At 37.1% G+C, this 14,902-nt stretch overlaps 1 long non-coding RNA gene across 1 annotated transcript in view; it reads right to left on the reverse strand.

Annotated features, from left to right (window-relative positions):
- The window catches only part of LOC108302659, a 68,830-nt gene that overhangs the window by 42,789 nt on the left and 11,139 nt on the right, over nucleotides 1-14,902 (reverse strand). The window contains exons 2-3 of the long non-coding RNA XR_001824443.2: nucleotides 8,402-8,505; nucleotides 2,576-2,754 (exon numbers count right to left, since the gene is read on the reverse strand). This is a non-coding gene — a long non-coding RNA (uncharacterized LOC108302659). The remainder of the gene's footprint in view (nucleotides 1-2,575; nucleotides 2,755-8,401; nucleotides 8,506-14,902) is intronic.

The following is a 14,902-nucleotide window of genomic DNA, read 5'->3' on the forward strand; positions in this document are numbered from 1 at the left end:
GCCTCCTGGGTTCAGGCAATTCTCCTGCCTCAGCCTCCTGAGTAGCTGGGATTACAGGCACGCGCCACCATGCCCAGCTAATTTTTTGTATTTTTAGTAGAGACGGGGTTTCACCATGTTGACCAGGATGGTCTCGATCTCTTGACCTCGTGATCCACCCGCCTCGGCCTCCCAAGAATCATTTTAAGTAGGGATCTTCCTCACTTGTTAGCATTCCTTCTTCTCCACCCATAACTCTGATCCCAAAGGGATCAAAAACTACTTAACAAGCTTGGGGGTTGAGCTGTTAGGAAAAGTGGAGAAATATGGTAGAGAAATATAAAAAACGTCAGCCATGTCATTCCTCCCCACCCCTATTCCCTGCTGCCTCCCAGCCTAAACCAGGCCTAAATTGGGTAATAGGAGAACATTTTACTTTAAATCAAGTTTAAAGTAAACATTTTGGATTCAGCATTGTAATTTCTGAATTGGGACTGTATGGGTGACTTCAAGTAACTCTAAGACCTACATATCATCAGAAAATTGGCCAACAAAAAAGTTTAAGTCTGATGAAATTTTGAAGGGAAAATGGAAAATAAAAATAATTTTATTTGATTACATTATAAGTACTGTTTATATCTCCCTAGATATGGCTTCAGAGGAAAAAGCACAGTCACTCTTTCAGAATCCATAACAGTTCCTGAAAAAGACTTAAGTCGGTGTCCCCTCCATACCTTCCAAATCTGTGACAAGGAAGCCATATGGTTATTAACAGCCCCCTCTGGGTCACTTGGAGAAAGCAAGAGGCAGATTTCAAAAGAAGATGCTGGCAGCATGTAGATGTCCACTATGACAGGAAGTCATGGCACGTGGATTCTGAAGGATTGTAAGATGAATCACTCCTAATGAAAGGGCTCAATTAATGCAGAGCCTCATGTTCTGTTGGGTGGGCTGGCATACAGAATATGGGAACATTCTGTTGGCACTCAGATCTTGAATGTTAGAAACCCAGCAAGATGCAAGAGTGACAGTAGGGGCTTCTCTGTGGGCTTTGTCATTCCCTTGCCATTCATGGTGACACTCATATGCCACTTGTTCCAGCCTGGACACAGGGGCATACAACCCTCTCAGATATGCCTACTGGGCAGGGTGACAGGCTGGTGCCACAGCCATCCCTGTGGATTGTCCTAAACTTTGTGACTCTTCTATGAACCAGTTTAGTGGGTCCTCCAGTAGCCTGCAGACAGGTGTGAAGAAGCTAATATTTCCATACAGTGTTGCAGAAAAAATTGGAAGTACTTAGTTCATACTTAAAAGGCACTTTGTAAACATCTTGTTGTTATAGGTTCACTCACTTATTTAAAATTATATATATATATATTTATACTCTGACTATACGATCGGCATTGTGTTAGAATCTGGGAATATAAAAGTGTTTAGAAAAAATGCCTATATATTTGTCTCCCTCGCCAGAATTGAGTTCTAGAGTGGACACCCTGCCTACCTTATTCACAACTGTGTTTGAAATACCTAGAATAATTTCTGGTATACAGTAGGCACTCAATAAATGTTACTTGATTAGATAAATCAGGGCAATCACTGTCTTCAAGAAGATTAAAGTCCAGTGGAGGAGAAAGATGTGTAAGCACAATGCAGTGTAGTAAGTTCTGTGACACAGGAAATCATAAAACTATATGTCAAGAAACAGAGGGTGGGGGTGAGGGAGGAGTGAATAAGGCTTCCAAAAGATGATGCAATGTGGGACATTAATGGATGAGCAGAGCATTGCCCATTTGTGCTGTGGTTCTCCTCCCCTATTCTTCTCTTTGAGGATTCTAGATTTCATGTATTCTCTTTTGATGGCTTGGGACAATGGGCAGAGAGTGAGCAATCTGGGCCTGCTGTGTCCTGGGTGTGGCTCTTTCTGTAGCTGTGCCAGTGGAATGACTTTACAGGATCTCAGCAACAAGCCCAGGGGACTGTAACTTGTGGGATCTTGGCAGAAGTGTCTCAGTGCTAAGGTCAGAATTGGGGAAAGATGTTGTAACTGCCTTAAAGGCACGTGGACTCAAAGGCAACTCGGACATTGAGTACAGCTCCTTTTGCAGACTGTGCTTGCAGGAAAGTGAATGGGAGCTTTTCCCATGTGTGGCCAGATTGATGGGGTTAAATATGATTACACCTAAACATGTAAACATGAAATTCCCAAGTTAATGGTGATGTAATATTCTGTTAGGGTTAGGCCAGATTATCGCTGATTGTGTTGCTTCATATTGGAGCCTGGTCCAAAATGTTGACTCCTCTTATAAATCCTGTAGTCATCCCCAGGAATAGCATGATCCACCAAAAAGAAACCTTTCTAAAGTTTCTAGAGAGTTTCTGTGAGAGACTGAACTTAGCAACACCTGGAAAACCTGCAAACACCACCGACTGGCCCTTGCAGAGCCCCAGGAAAATGCCACACATCGAGAGTAGGGAGCCTACTGTGCCCTTCTTAGGCATCCCAAGAGCGCAGGCCTGGGTTGAACGTGCTCTACCCCACATCCTAACAGGGAAGAAAAGCACAAGGCCATTAAACAAAAAGGAAAAATAATACCACGCTTGGTTGAAATCCCATCCAACTGGGGCCAGGGCTCGATCTGCAATTCTTCATCCTTTCTGGTCTTCATTCAGCTGCCATTGACATCCCCACAGGATGGATTCTTTTTCCAGGGCAACAAATGCTCAATTCATCCAGGAACCGAGGCACAGCTTCTGTACTATTTCTCCAGGATCCTTACAAACATTGAATGTAAATGCAAACCAAAGAGATATTATCTTCAGAAGTGAACATATTTTCACCCTAGTATAGGATGTTGATCCTTATCACTCCCTTCCACATAGAGAGTGTCCCTTCTTTGCACCTTGTTCCTAGTGACTTCAAAGGAAGCCTGGAAGGAGCCCCGTAACGTGGGTTACCCTGCTCTGTTCCAATCAGAGTTTCTGAAAACATTTAAGTGCAAAAGCAAATGTTTCATCTAGGTAAGGACCTAAAATAATGAGGTTTGGCTTTTTAAAAGATTAGCTACAAGAAAGGAAAATGCTGCAGGAAAACATAACAGTAACAGTTACCATGGTGTGTATATGCAAAATCTGGATTCTAGAGATTATGCCAATAAGCACAGCAGTGTTGTTAAGGCCCTGGGCACAATTAAATCTCAACTCTGAGTTAATTAGAAAAAAAGAAAAACTGAACATAGTTCTTTAAATTTGAATCTGAGTCTGTTTTGTAAAGCTGTTAGAATTTAACAAAAGCTGGCCAATGATTCTATGCTAAAAGATGAGTGTTTTCTTGTTTGATAAAAATATACAGTAGACTCTATACACTCAATTTAAATATAGCAGAGAGTTAAAAATGAAAATGCTTGTTATTTCTTGCATTATTCCCAGACTCATCTTGGAAATTCCTGTCCGTATCATTTCTCCTGTGACCCTGTTCTTGTGGCTAATGTGTCTCCCAGATTCTTCAGTGCAATCACTTGCCTGGTCTGCTGTTGATGGTGTAATGGAAAAAAGCGGGAGTCTGCAAAATGAGCCTCTAGTCACCTTCTCGAGTGTGGTGATGGCCTGGTGACAGGTTAGTTGGCCTTCTTAACCTAAATTACTTCATGTGAATAATAATATTTTGCCTGTCTAAAAGCAGGAGGCTAGACAAGATAAAAGATGTATCTCAATTTGATGTATAGTTTACTATTTATCTTAAAATAGTGCCCTGGATCAACCAAATCACTATGCTATGATCATAGAACTTATATACAATAAAAAAGAATTAAGCAAAAACATGGCTTGGCTAGGTGTGGTGGCTCACGCCTATAATCCTAGCACTTGGGAGGCCAAGGCAGGCAGATCACTTGAGGTCAGGAATTCGAGACCAGCCTGGCCAACATGGCAAAACCTTGTCTCTACTAAAAATACAAAGAAATTAGCCAGATGTGGTGGTGCACATTTGTAGTCCCAGCTACTCGGGAGGCTGAGGCAGGAGAATTGCTTGAACCCAGGAGGCAGAGGTTGCAGTGAGCCAGGATTGTACCACTGCACTCCAGCCTGCACAATAGAGCAAGACTTTGTCTCAAAAAAAAAAATATATATATATATAATTATGTATATTTTGCTTATGCCTACTTATTTTCACCTGAGCAACTCGATGTTTTCTTAGCTTATGATGAACTATTTATATTTGAAATGTATCAGCAGATGATTTTTTGAGGTTTTGTCGCCAGCTAGAAGATCCACAGCTCTATTGTTTTTCAGAGAAATTTAAAATAATGTTGAGAACAAAAACGTTGGTCACTAAAATGTCCCTTGAAGCACCCTTTCTTTCTTATTTTTATAGCTCAGCCTTACCTTAAGCCTTCAGCACTTCTTGCCTTGATTATTACCATAGCTTTCTTATTGGTCTCCCTGTATTCCACATTATCTTCCTCCAATTCCATTACTTTTCTACCACTTATTTTTCTAAATGCAGGTCTAATTATTGGACTTCTGTGCTTAAAATCTGATCATGCTCCTTCTTAAAAGGCCTTTCACAAAGTAGCTCTAACTTGACTTTTCACCCATCTCCTGTCACTCCTCAACATGACATGTCTGACTGACCGCAAAGGACATTGGCCATCCTATCACATTCCTGGTGTACCTTCTCGCCTACAAGGTAGCCCATGCTATTACTTCTCTGTAGGATTCTCTTCTGTTTTAGTTTTCTATTGCTATAGAGTCTTTAAAAACCCACTCAATAGCTAAGTGGCTAAAACAGCATCCATTTATTATCATATGTAGGTTAGAAGTTGAGGCTAGGCAGAGCTGGGTTCCCCGATTGGTATTCCAGAAGGCTGAAGTCAAGATGTCAGTCAGCTGGAGACTTGACTAGGGAAAGATCTGCTTCCAAGTAGTTTCAGATGCTCAGCAGAATTAACATCCTTGTTGTAGCTATAGAACACAGGTTCCCATGATATTGCTAGATGTTGTCTGGGGTCTGCACTCAGCTCTCAGAGGCTACTTTCAGGTCCTTGTCACAGGGTCCCCACCATAGACCATCTCACGCTTTCAACCTCTGTGACTTCAGGAAGGACTCAGACCTTTTAAATGTTCAACTGATTAGATAAGGCCCACCCAAATATCCTCCTTTTCATTAACTCAACTGATTAGAGACCTTAATTACATCTGCAAAATTTCTTTTGCCATAGATACAATGCAGTCACAGGAGTAATATCTTATTATATCCACAGATGTCATGCACTCTTAATGGAAGAGAATTATACAAAGTCAAGGTCATTGGGGTCATCTTTCTGTCCACCACACTTTCCTTTCCTTCTCTGCTGGAAAAACTGTTATTCATCATGTAAGAGCTAGCTTATATGAGTCTTCTATGTTAAGTAGTCCCAACGTCCTCAGGCTGGGGTGCTGACCCTGCACTCACCATTGATCCCCATTCATCCTAAGAGCATTATACTTACCATCTCATATTATACCTAAATATATGTAATTGTTTGATTAAAATGTAAGAAAGGAATATTGATGAATTCTCAGTTTTGTTTTGCATAATCCAGATCCCATGTTTGTTGGTACTGTGTTCTCTGCATTAAATCACCTTTCTAAATATTGTTTATGTTACTTGAAAGGGTGGTACGCCATGCTATCAGGTAAGGAATATTTTCCCAAATAAGGTTGGAGGCTTAATGTCAAGTGAAGCGTGGTCTCCCTTACCTTGCATATTAACACTGCACATTCAATAGCTCAGGCTTTTCATGGCCAGTGGCATTGATACAAGGAATCCAATGTAAGACTAGAACTGCTATTCACGTTCATTGTGCATTCACATTTGTTCATAAACGAGGAGAACACATGAGACTATATCCTCAGCAAATTGGTTAGACAAATGCTAAAGAATAGGTGTAATGTTCTAAAATATCAGTTGTGGTTTTTTTTTTTTTTTTTGAGATGGAGTCTCGCTCTTGTTGCCTGGGCTGGGGTGCAATGGCACAATCTTGGCTCACCACAACCTCTGCCTCCTGGGTTCAAGCAATTCTCCTGTCTCATCCTCCCAAGTAGCTGGGATTACAGGCATGCCACCATGCCTGGCTCCTTTCTTTTTGTTTTTTTTTCTATTTTTAATAGAGATGGGGTTTCACCATGTTGGTTGCTATCGAACTCCTGACCTTGTGATCCGCCTGCCTTAGCCTCTCAAAGTGCTGGGATTACAGGCATGAGCCACCATACCCCGCCTAAAATTTCAGTTTTAACAATTACTTTGCATCTTTATCCAAATGAATAAAGCTGGTGGTAGCCTTAAATGGAAGAATGGCCTAGATATAAATTTTTCCCCTGTGAAACTTTCTTTCATAAAAGAAACAGAAGGACTTCACCTTTAGTGTGCTTGATTTTTCCTCCTGAGAATCATTCAGGTCTCATCCAGCTTTCCCAGGACTAGTGAATCCAGCTTTTTGTATTGTCCTGTCCAGGTGCACACAATTGAGGTGAAAGTCATGTGAGATTATTGGATGGTAGATAGACACTAATGTAAATTCAAGATTGGGAAGAAACAATTGTTTTTGCCTACTTATCAATGAAAAATATATCCTGCTTTGTCCATTTTCTGGAAAGAAAACTGGAATTTGAGTAATTTTATACTATAGTTGAATTTCAGGATTCTTCATTTTGAAAAGAATGAGCATGGGAAATTATCCAGAACCACAGCTCTTTCCTGTGACACTGGGAAAAAAAAAAAAAAAAAAACAGCTGGAACTTCCCTCTCTGTATTCTTTCATGCAGGACAGCACCATTCAGCAACTATTATGAGTTCAGAACTTCCCAGATAACTGCCAGATGAAAGAAAAAAAATGACTCCTACCTTTTAACACGTTTGCAGAGATCTGGGTTCTAAACTCTGTGCCAATGGAATGCTGGAAACAGGGGCACCAGTGAGGATAATATTTAACAAAGCGTTTTGAACTGGCACCAAGCTTCCATTAATGGAATTAAAAAAGATCTGCCAGTGTTCTGGGGAAGATGATTCCCACAGTTCCCCTCCAAAATGTTTTCAAATGTGCAGGGAAAAAAAGGGATGAATCAAGAATACCTCACAAATATTCTAAGCTGAGATGAATTATGTTAGCTTCTGTTCTCCCACAATGTACATGGATACTGCTGTTGCCCTAATCAGCAGAGATGGTTTAAAAATTGATCTGAAAAATTAGCACTTGACCCTGTGACTCTGCTTTTTCTCGACACTTTCAATCACATCTGGTCTTCAACTGTAAAATTGTTGGTCTATTCCAGAGCCCATTGCTCTGACAGCTGAATGCATTTTGCACGCAGAATAATTCCTCTCCCAGAGATTTAGGAAACCAGGAAAACACAGCTTTCATTGCTAGATCACTTAACCACAAAAAGAATTCTAATAAGTTTCCACAAAAAGGCCTTTGATTTAAATTTGAACTCTTTCAGCCTCAGTTACACAAAAAAGTAAGAGCATTATATCCTCTGGCCAAAAAAAAAAAATATATATATATATATATGTGTGTGTGTGTGTGTGTGTGTAGTAGGGGTTAAAATGAAGTACAACTGTCTTGAAAATACTTTTAAAATAATTGTATAAGTTATATTATTTAACTTGGCAGCATCATACTGACCTTCTAGTCCAGAACAACTAGGTATTTATAAAAATATATTCATTAATTCTGCAAGGGTTTACTGAACATCTGCAATGTGTCAAACTCATTTCTAAAAATATGTGATATAAATTACCTCCCTATGATAATAAAGAAGTAATTTTGATCACTAGAGAATCAACCTTTTGATTTTAAACTATTATTTTATAACGTAAGCCATATACTAAATGGTCCTCTCTTCAAAATGTTACATTTATTATATATCTACTGGGCTACCTCATTTAAACCACCTAATGGTCACACGAACTAAGATACCATTTCATAACTGATACTCAGAGGGTTTAAGCTATATGCCCAAGGTCACATAGCTTGTTGAATAGACGAATCGGCCAAGATTCTACATCTGACTGCATAGTGTATGCTTATATCACCCCATTATGTTAACTTCTTAAGGATGTTGATTATTTGAATAAGGCAGAAGCTTCAGTAGTTTTCACAGGCTTTCAAAGAGATAGACCTCATGGCAACACAAAAATAATCCAGTATATTTAGGTCATCTGAAAAAAAAGTTATCTTGCAAAGATTTTAAGACTTTCTATAACTTAGGTTATGGGTTTTATATAAATTCCTTGTGATGACATATAACTTTGTTTATCCTATGACTCCATCTGTGTCTCCAACTTTCTAAGAAGTTCCTGTCCTTCATCTTCCTGGGCTCTGTGCCACTGCACTCTGGCCACATCATGTGACTCATCATCCCCACATACCCTGAGTTTTACCTGATTCCATGACTCTTCTCAGAGATCTTTTCAGCTACTCTTTGACTCCAGTAGTTGGAATTGCAGACTCTTTTCAGTTTGCTCCCATCACCTTCTGTGTGTATCTGTATTATTGTATAGATGATATTATTTAAATTATAGATTCATATTAGATTATGAATTCACTATATCTTACTTATGTTTGTGATCCTATTGTCTGGTATAGTGCTAGCATGTGACTTAATACATGATCATTAAATGAGTGGAATATAATTTCTCTGTATAACATTCTCTATATTACAAGATAATGTAATTTTTCTTTTTGCTCTTTTATGTTCATGAAAAATTAGAATGTTAGATGACTTCTTACTGTAGTTGAATATTTTCAAAGCAAGGCTTAGGGTGATTTTCTCAACATCTCTTGTAGTCACACATGGAATTGACCAGTCATATATCCCTAAACACATGAAAGCAGAAGAGCATGCGCATTTACACCACCCTCTCCACCACATATGCATATTCCAGTGCAAAAGAACAAACACACAGTACATTCATTCAGCCATTCATTCAACTAAAATTTGCCACTTAATTTCTAAGGCATTTAAATCACAAATAAAAGGATTCCTTTTCCTTGAACAAAGACTTGATACTCTGAATTCTCATGATTACAATTAGCAGCTCTGATCTCTGATATTTCCAAGATATTCTTATTTAAGTATTATTGAGGCTTCCCATTTTTGCCAAGATGTCAAAATAACATAGACTCTTTTCTTCCTCTCCCAAATTCAACTCTGAATCTGCCACACGTGTAAGAAGGGGGTGAGATTGACCAATCTGAGAAAATAATGCTGCAAATCTGAGAAACCCCTGGAAAGAAAAGATGAATGAAATATGATGTAGCTGGGAGCAGCAGTTCAGAGAAGATGAGGACTGTGTACAATAGGAGTTGGGTTGGGGAAAAGCCTTTCTATCTGCTCTTCTCTCACCACAACATTGCCCTGGCTGGATTGCTGCTCATTTCATCATTTCTGCCAAGCAAAAATTGAGCAGCTTCTTACCACATCTGCTAGGCTGAAAGGTGGCACTCCAGTGCGTCTAGAGGTGCATGAAGTGGGAAGCAAAGAACTGCAAATGAGAAGGTTTCTTTCTTCCTCTTCCCTTGTTGCATGAACTCAGTTATTACAATTGAGGAAGATAACTCGGAGATAAGAGCAGGCTAAGGATGATGGAAAAGGAAGTTTTACTGAGGGGCAGGATTAACTGGTTGGGAGTGTGGTAAATGGGCCTAGATTAAATACCAATATTCTCCATTCTAAGGCACATTTATATATATAGATATACTTTTTTTTTTCTTTTTGATACAGAGTCTCACTCTATTGCCCAGGCTGGAGTCCAGTGGCATGATCTCGGCTCACTGCAACCTCTGACTCCCGGATTCAAGCGATTCTCCTGTCTCAGCCTCCAGAGTAGCTGGGATTACAGGTCCCTGCCACCATGCCCTGCTAATTTTGTATTTTTAGTAGAGGTAGGGTTTCTCCATGTTGGATAGGCTAGTCTCGAATTCCTGACCTCAAGTAATCCACCCGCCTCTGCCTCTCAACGTGCTGGGATTACAAGGGTGAGCCACCATGCCCACCCAAGCCACTGCAGGGATGTCAAAAGTTAAGACCTGGAATTTAGCTTCTCTCATTGTATACCCTATTGATGTAATAATGCCTCCAGACAAATATGAGATTACAATGAATAACAAGAAATTTTATAAGTTACCTGCTATAAAAGGAAGGTAATACTTTGAATAATCCATACTAGAGGAACAGAATAATAGTACTAGACAGAAAACCAATTTAAACCAAACATAGTAAATATTTTCAAAGAGATATGAAAACAAATAGGAATTTGAAATAAAGGCAGAAAGTTTTTTTTTTTAAAGAACTATTTGAAAATCCTGGTTGAGAAAAAACATAATTGAAATACAGTGCTTAATAGCTAAATTAAATGGCAAATTAGAGATGTGGCTTAAGAAAAAAAAATGCATTTTAGATAGTAAGTTGAGAAATTTATCCATCATATATTGAGAAGAGGTACAGATTGGCAAAGTATAAAAGAAAATTCAAGAGCTATGAAGAGTTGAAATGAGTTATTATCATCTATATAACAGTCCAAATAAAAGGGAAAACTAGCAGAAAAAGAAATATTCTAAGAAGCTCTCAGAATAAAAGATTTAAGATTGAAAAGAGGGCAAAAGAAGGTGGATAAGGTAAAGCCAATAATTACCTAATGAAACTTAACACCATTAAATACAAAATTTTAAAAATTTTAGCTTTCTGAATAAAAATGAGATCACAAAGGACTAAGATCATATTAATATCAAACTTCTCTTATTGATGTATAGATTTTTCTTATAACACTTGATGTATTAAAATAATACACTATATTTCAAATTATTTAAGAAAAAGAATTCTAAAATTATAATGTTATGCATAGCTAATTAATGTTTTAATACAGGCATGAAATAAAGAGCTACTCAAACATCTCTAAATTCCAGAGTTTACTACAAAAAGATTCTCTTTGAAAATATTATTTAAAAAGTAATCTGAGGAAAAGGGAAATAAATCTAGAATGATACCACAAGAAAAAGCACAAAATATGAGTAAAATTAGTAAAATGTAAGCTGGTTACAATAATTTGAAGCGAAAATGCTAGGTGAAGGGAATTGAGGGAATGTGATATATTATGCTAAGGTAGTTGTCTTCTTTAGCGGAAAGACAAAAATATTTATAAAAGATTAAGAAATGAGGAAATAAAATAATCATAAGAATTTTACTATATTTGTAGTAAGCATAAGAAGAATGAAACTAGGTTTAATAAAATATTCACACCAGGTAAAGAAATTTGGTATTTCCAATGGAAGACAGGAAAGAAGAAAACATAATATAAAATGTGTGGTAAATAAAAAATACTAAATAAGAATGCAGAAATAATGGTGTCTATTCTAATATATGTAAGTCAATGAAAATAACTAATCCAAAGCCAAATTATAGTACCTTGTGATTATAATAGAATATTGGATTACAGTATTTTGATTACAAAACATGTGCTTAAAACAAAAAGGTATGAAAAGACCAGAAATAAGGAAAAGAGAAGCTCTAGGCAAAAATGAATCAAAAGAAAGCCAGATAATTTTAATATCAGAAAAAAAATAAATAGAATTTAACTTGAAAAAATAACAAAGGACAAGTATGAACTATATATGCACATAAAGTCAAAATAATAAGGGATCATAATAATCAGGAACCAAATATGTACCCCACAATGTAGCATCAATATATATATATATAAAGTAGCAACTGATAGAATTATAGTGAGAAGTAGATAATTTAATGATTGTCTTTGGAGATTTAAATAGAACCACCTTGTAATTAAATGATTAGAAAATGTGTAAAGATATAGAAAATTTGAATAGTATGATTAATAAGCTCATTAAGAGACAGAAAAAAATTACACATAACAAATGAAAAATATTTTTTAAATGTAAACACCAACAAAACAGCCATGTACTAATCACAAATGAAACCAACAAATTCCAAGGTCCAACTTGATAAACATTATGTTATCTAAACGCACTAAAATTAAAAAACAATACAAAAGTTTGGAGGAATTCTGTCTAAAATGAATGTTGAATGTATTCTCAGGCCCACTAAATTAGCAGTAAAGATTGTATTATTGTGTGTGGGGTGTGTGTGTGTGTGTGTGTGTATGTGTGTGTCTGTGTCTAATATCTAAACCTACCAGGACAAAAATGGAGATAGAAGGCTACAGTAAACAGAACCCCCAAAACACATAAATCACTGGCATTAGGTACCTCTGAAAGTCAATTGAAGGTGAGGCTGTGTTTAAAAACAGGTAGATTCACCAAGACCATCTATCCCTTTGTGCCATAAAGTGACTGCCTCTCCTCAACCAAGAAAAGGTGCAGATTGAAGATCTGAAAGAGGGAAAATGGATTCAGAGACACCAGCAGTAGCTGGTAGAGAGATGGTATTACACACACACACACACACACACACACACACACGGAAACTAATTCAATAGATACACTTAAAATGTTGAGACCTTCAAGCTTTTTTTTTTCCCCACTCAGATCTCAAAACTGGCAGCTAAGATTATATTCTTTTAGTAGAATCTTCGTTAATGAAAACTAGCCCAAGAGGAAGACACCAATAGCACTTCATTGTGGGTCAACAAGCCTATCCACGTTTCAGTCAACTTTTTCACGGCCATTTCAAAATATACCAGAAAGTTAACAACTAACAGATATTTTAAGATTTCTAAAATTAAATATAGAGGTTAAATAACATAAAGCAGCAATTTAGGGGGGGCCTAAGATCATTCAGGGAGAAGATGGCTTCACATAAATTATCATATTGCTAAAGAGATGAAATATTGCTTTCATAAGACAGTAGGATGATATAATACAAATAGAACACAACATAAATAACAAAAAGGATCCACAGAAATTAAAAACATTATAACAGAAATAAAATAATAAAAGAATTGAAAGATAAAACTGAGGCTATTTTCCCTCCAAAACAAAGCAAACAAAAAAACGGAGCAAAAGACAAATAATTGGTTATAGGTGAACCTTAAGATATTGATTTCCTAAGTGTTTGGGGTAGGTTTTTATCTCTTAGAGGACAGGGCTATTCAGAGAATGGTCAAAGTACAGCAGGGCCTAATGGCACTCCCCATATGAAAAAGGTCAGGAAGAACTCTTTTGGTTAACTGAACATTAAATATAACAATAACCAGCTACAGGAATTGAAAATATTTAGCTGGAAGAAATGGGCAGCATAAGGGAAATTCTGCTTCATAGAATTGTTTTATTTTCTGTGTTATATGCATGTGCAGAAAGAAGGAAATAGATTGATGGCAGTGCCTAACCTATGCAGCTAACACATTTGTCCCCTAGCTGTGGCAAATACTAGCTACTGATGGCTCACAGCTGATTTTCTTGTTGGAAATTACCCCCAGCTTTAGGAAATTTCCCTGCCCAAGATTATGCCCTCCTCGGGTGGCCAGTGATCAGTAACTTGGAAATTCCAAGTCCTGACCCACTTTCATTTAGTGAGGAAAACAGTGAACTGTTAGCTCAGCTTCATAACTCCCCATAGAATCAGCTGAGGCATCAATTGGCAGTGTATTGAAGGTCAGCTGTTTCTTATGCTAAGTCCTGTCTTATATTTTCTTATAGGTTTGTTTACCAAAAGCACTCCCCAATAAAAGTTATCCATGTGATTTTCTGTGTCAGAATCTCTTTCTTGAGAATCTGATCTAAGACAGCATCTAACATGTATTTGGAAGGCATCTCAATCTTACTGCTAATTAGAAAATACAAACTAAATCAGTAATCTGTTTATACTCATCAATGGACAAAAATTAGATAATACCAGGACAAGCTTGGAAGAAGGCAATCTCTTTCTTTTAATTGAGGTTTTTAGACCATTTATATTTGATATTATTGGTAAGATTAGGTTTAAATCTATCATCTTTTTATCTGTTTCTATTTGTTCCATCTATTCTTTGTTCCCTCTATCTTGTAAGACTTCGAATGGATGTTTTACTTATGCATGATCATGTAATATGGCCTTTGGAAACTATTGGTTCACCGAATTATGCAGAATTTCCAAGTGTTGACACAAATGATAATACAACATCAAAATAATCATACTTGTTAATTTTACCACCAATCTCAAAATAGTCTTTAAGTAATGGGTGACTGTCAAATTTAGAGTGGTGAATAAAGGTTTTCCAAAATCTAATTTTTGCTGGTGCTCAAATTTTATCAGATGACAAATACCGTCAATTGTTCTCCTTGAAGTGACTGGTTCACTTTAATTTCAAGAAGATGTCTTTCAAATGCTAAAACATGAATAATGATAACTTGTGAGTTGTTCTTGTACATAAAGATGATGTCCTTTGAAAAAGTGACTAGTTCCACTCAAACAATAGACTAGCACATGTACTAACCCTGAAGACTCACATTGCATTTCAGTGTGCAACAGAAATGCTTCTGCACACTTCCCATTTTGTCACACAGAAATTTTGTCACTAAAGAAATGTGTACAAGTGTTGGATTTAATATAATTAATAATTTTTACTGCTTCATCAAGGATGCTGTGAAATAAATTGGATTTTCTAAAAACTGTAATCCATGGCAGTAAAGAATAGAACTACTAGTGTAATTTTCTGCCACTGCTTGATTTGTGTTAAGGTGCCAGATGTTTACCTACCCTTGATTTTGCACAACCAGAGCAAATTTGAACCCAGTGAAGAGGGCAAATAACATCTTAATACTGTGGTTCCCAACTGTGCACCTAAGTTCTCTGGAGTACCACAATAAACTTACAGGGTACCTCACCATATTTTAAAATTTCCAGGAAAACTCAGCAATACTCAACATCTGCTGCACATTTTGCAAAGTACTAGTTCAAGGTCGTTTTAAGGTAGATTCCACTATATTTT

The sequence above is a fragment of the Cebus imitator genome, unplaced genomic scaffold (genome assembly GCF_001604975.1).
Source record: "Cebus imitator isolate Cc_AM_T3 unplaced genomic scaffold, Cebus_imitator-1.0 Scaffold42, whole genome shotgun sequence".
In the NCBI taxonomy this organism is placed as follows: domain Eukaryota; kingdom Metazoa; phylum Chordata; class Mammalia; order Primates; family Cebidae; genus Cebus; species Cebus imitator.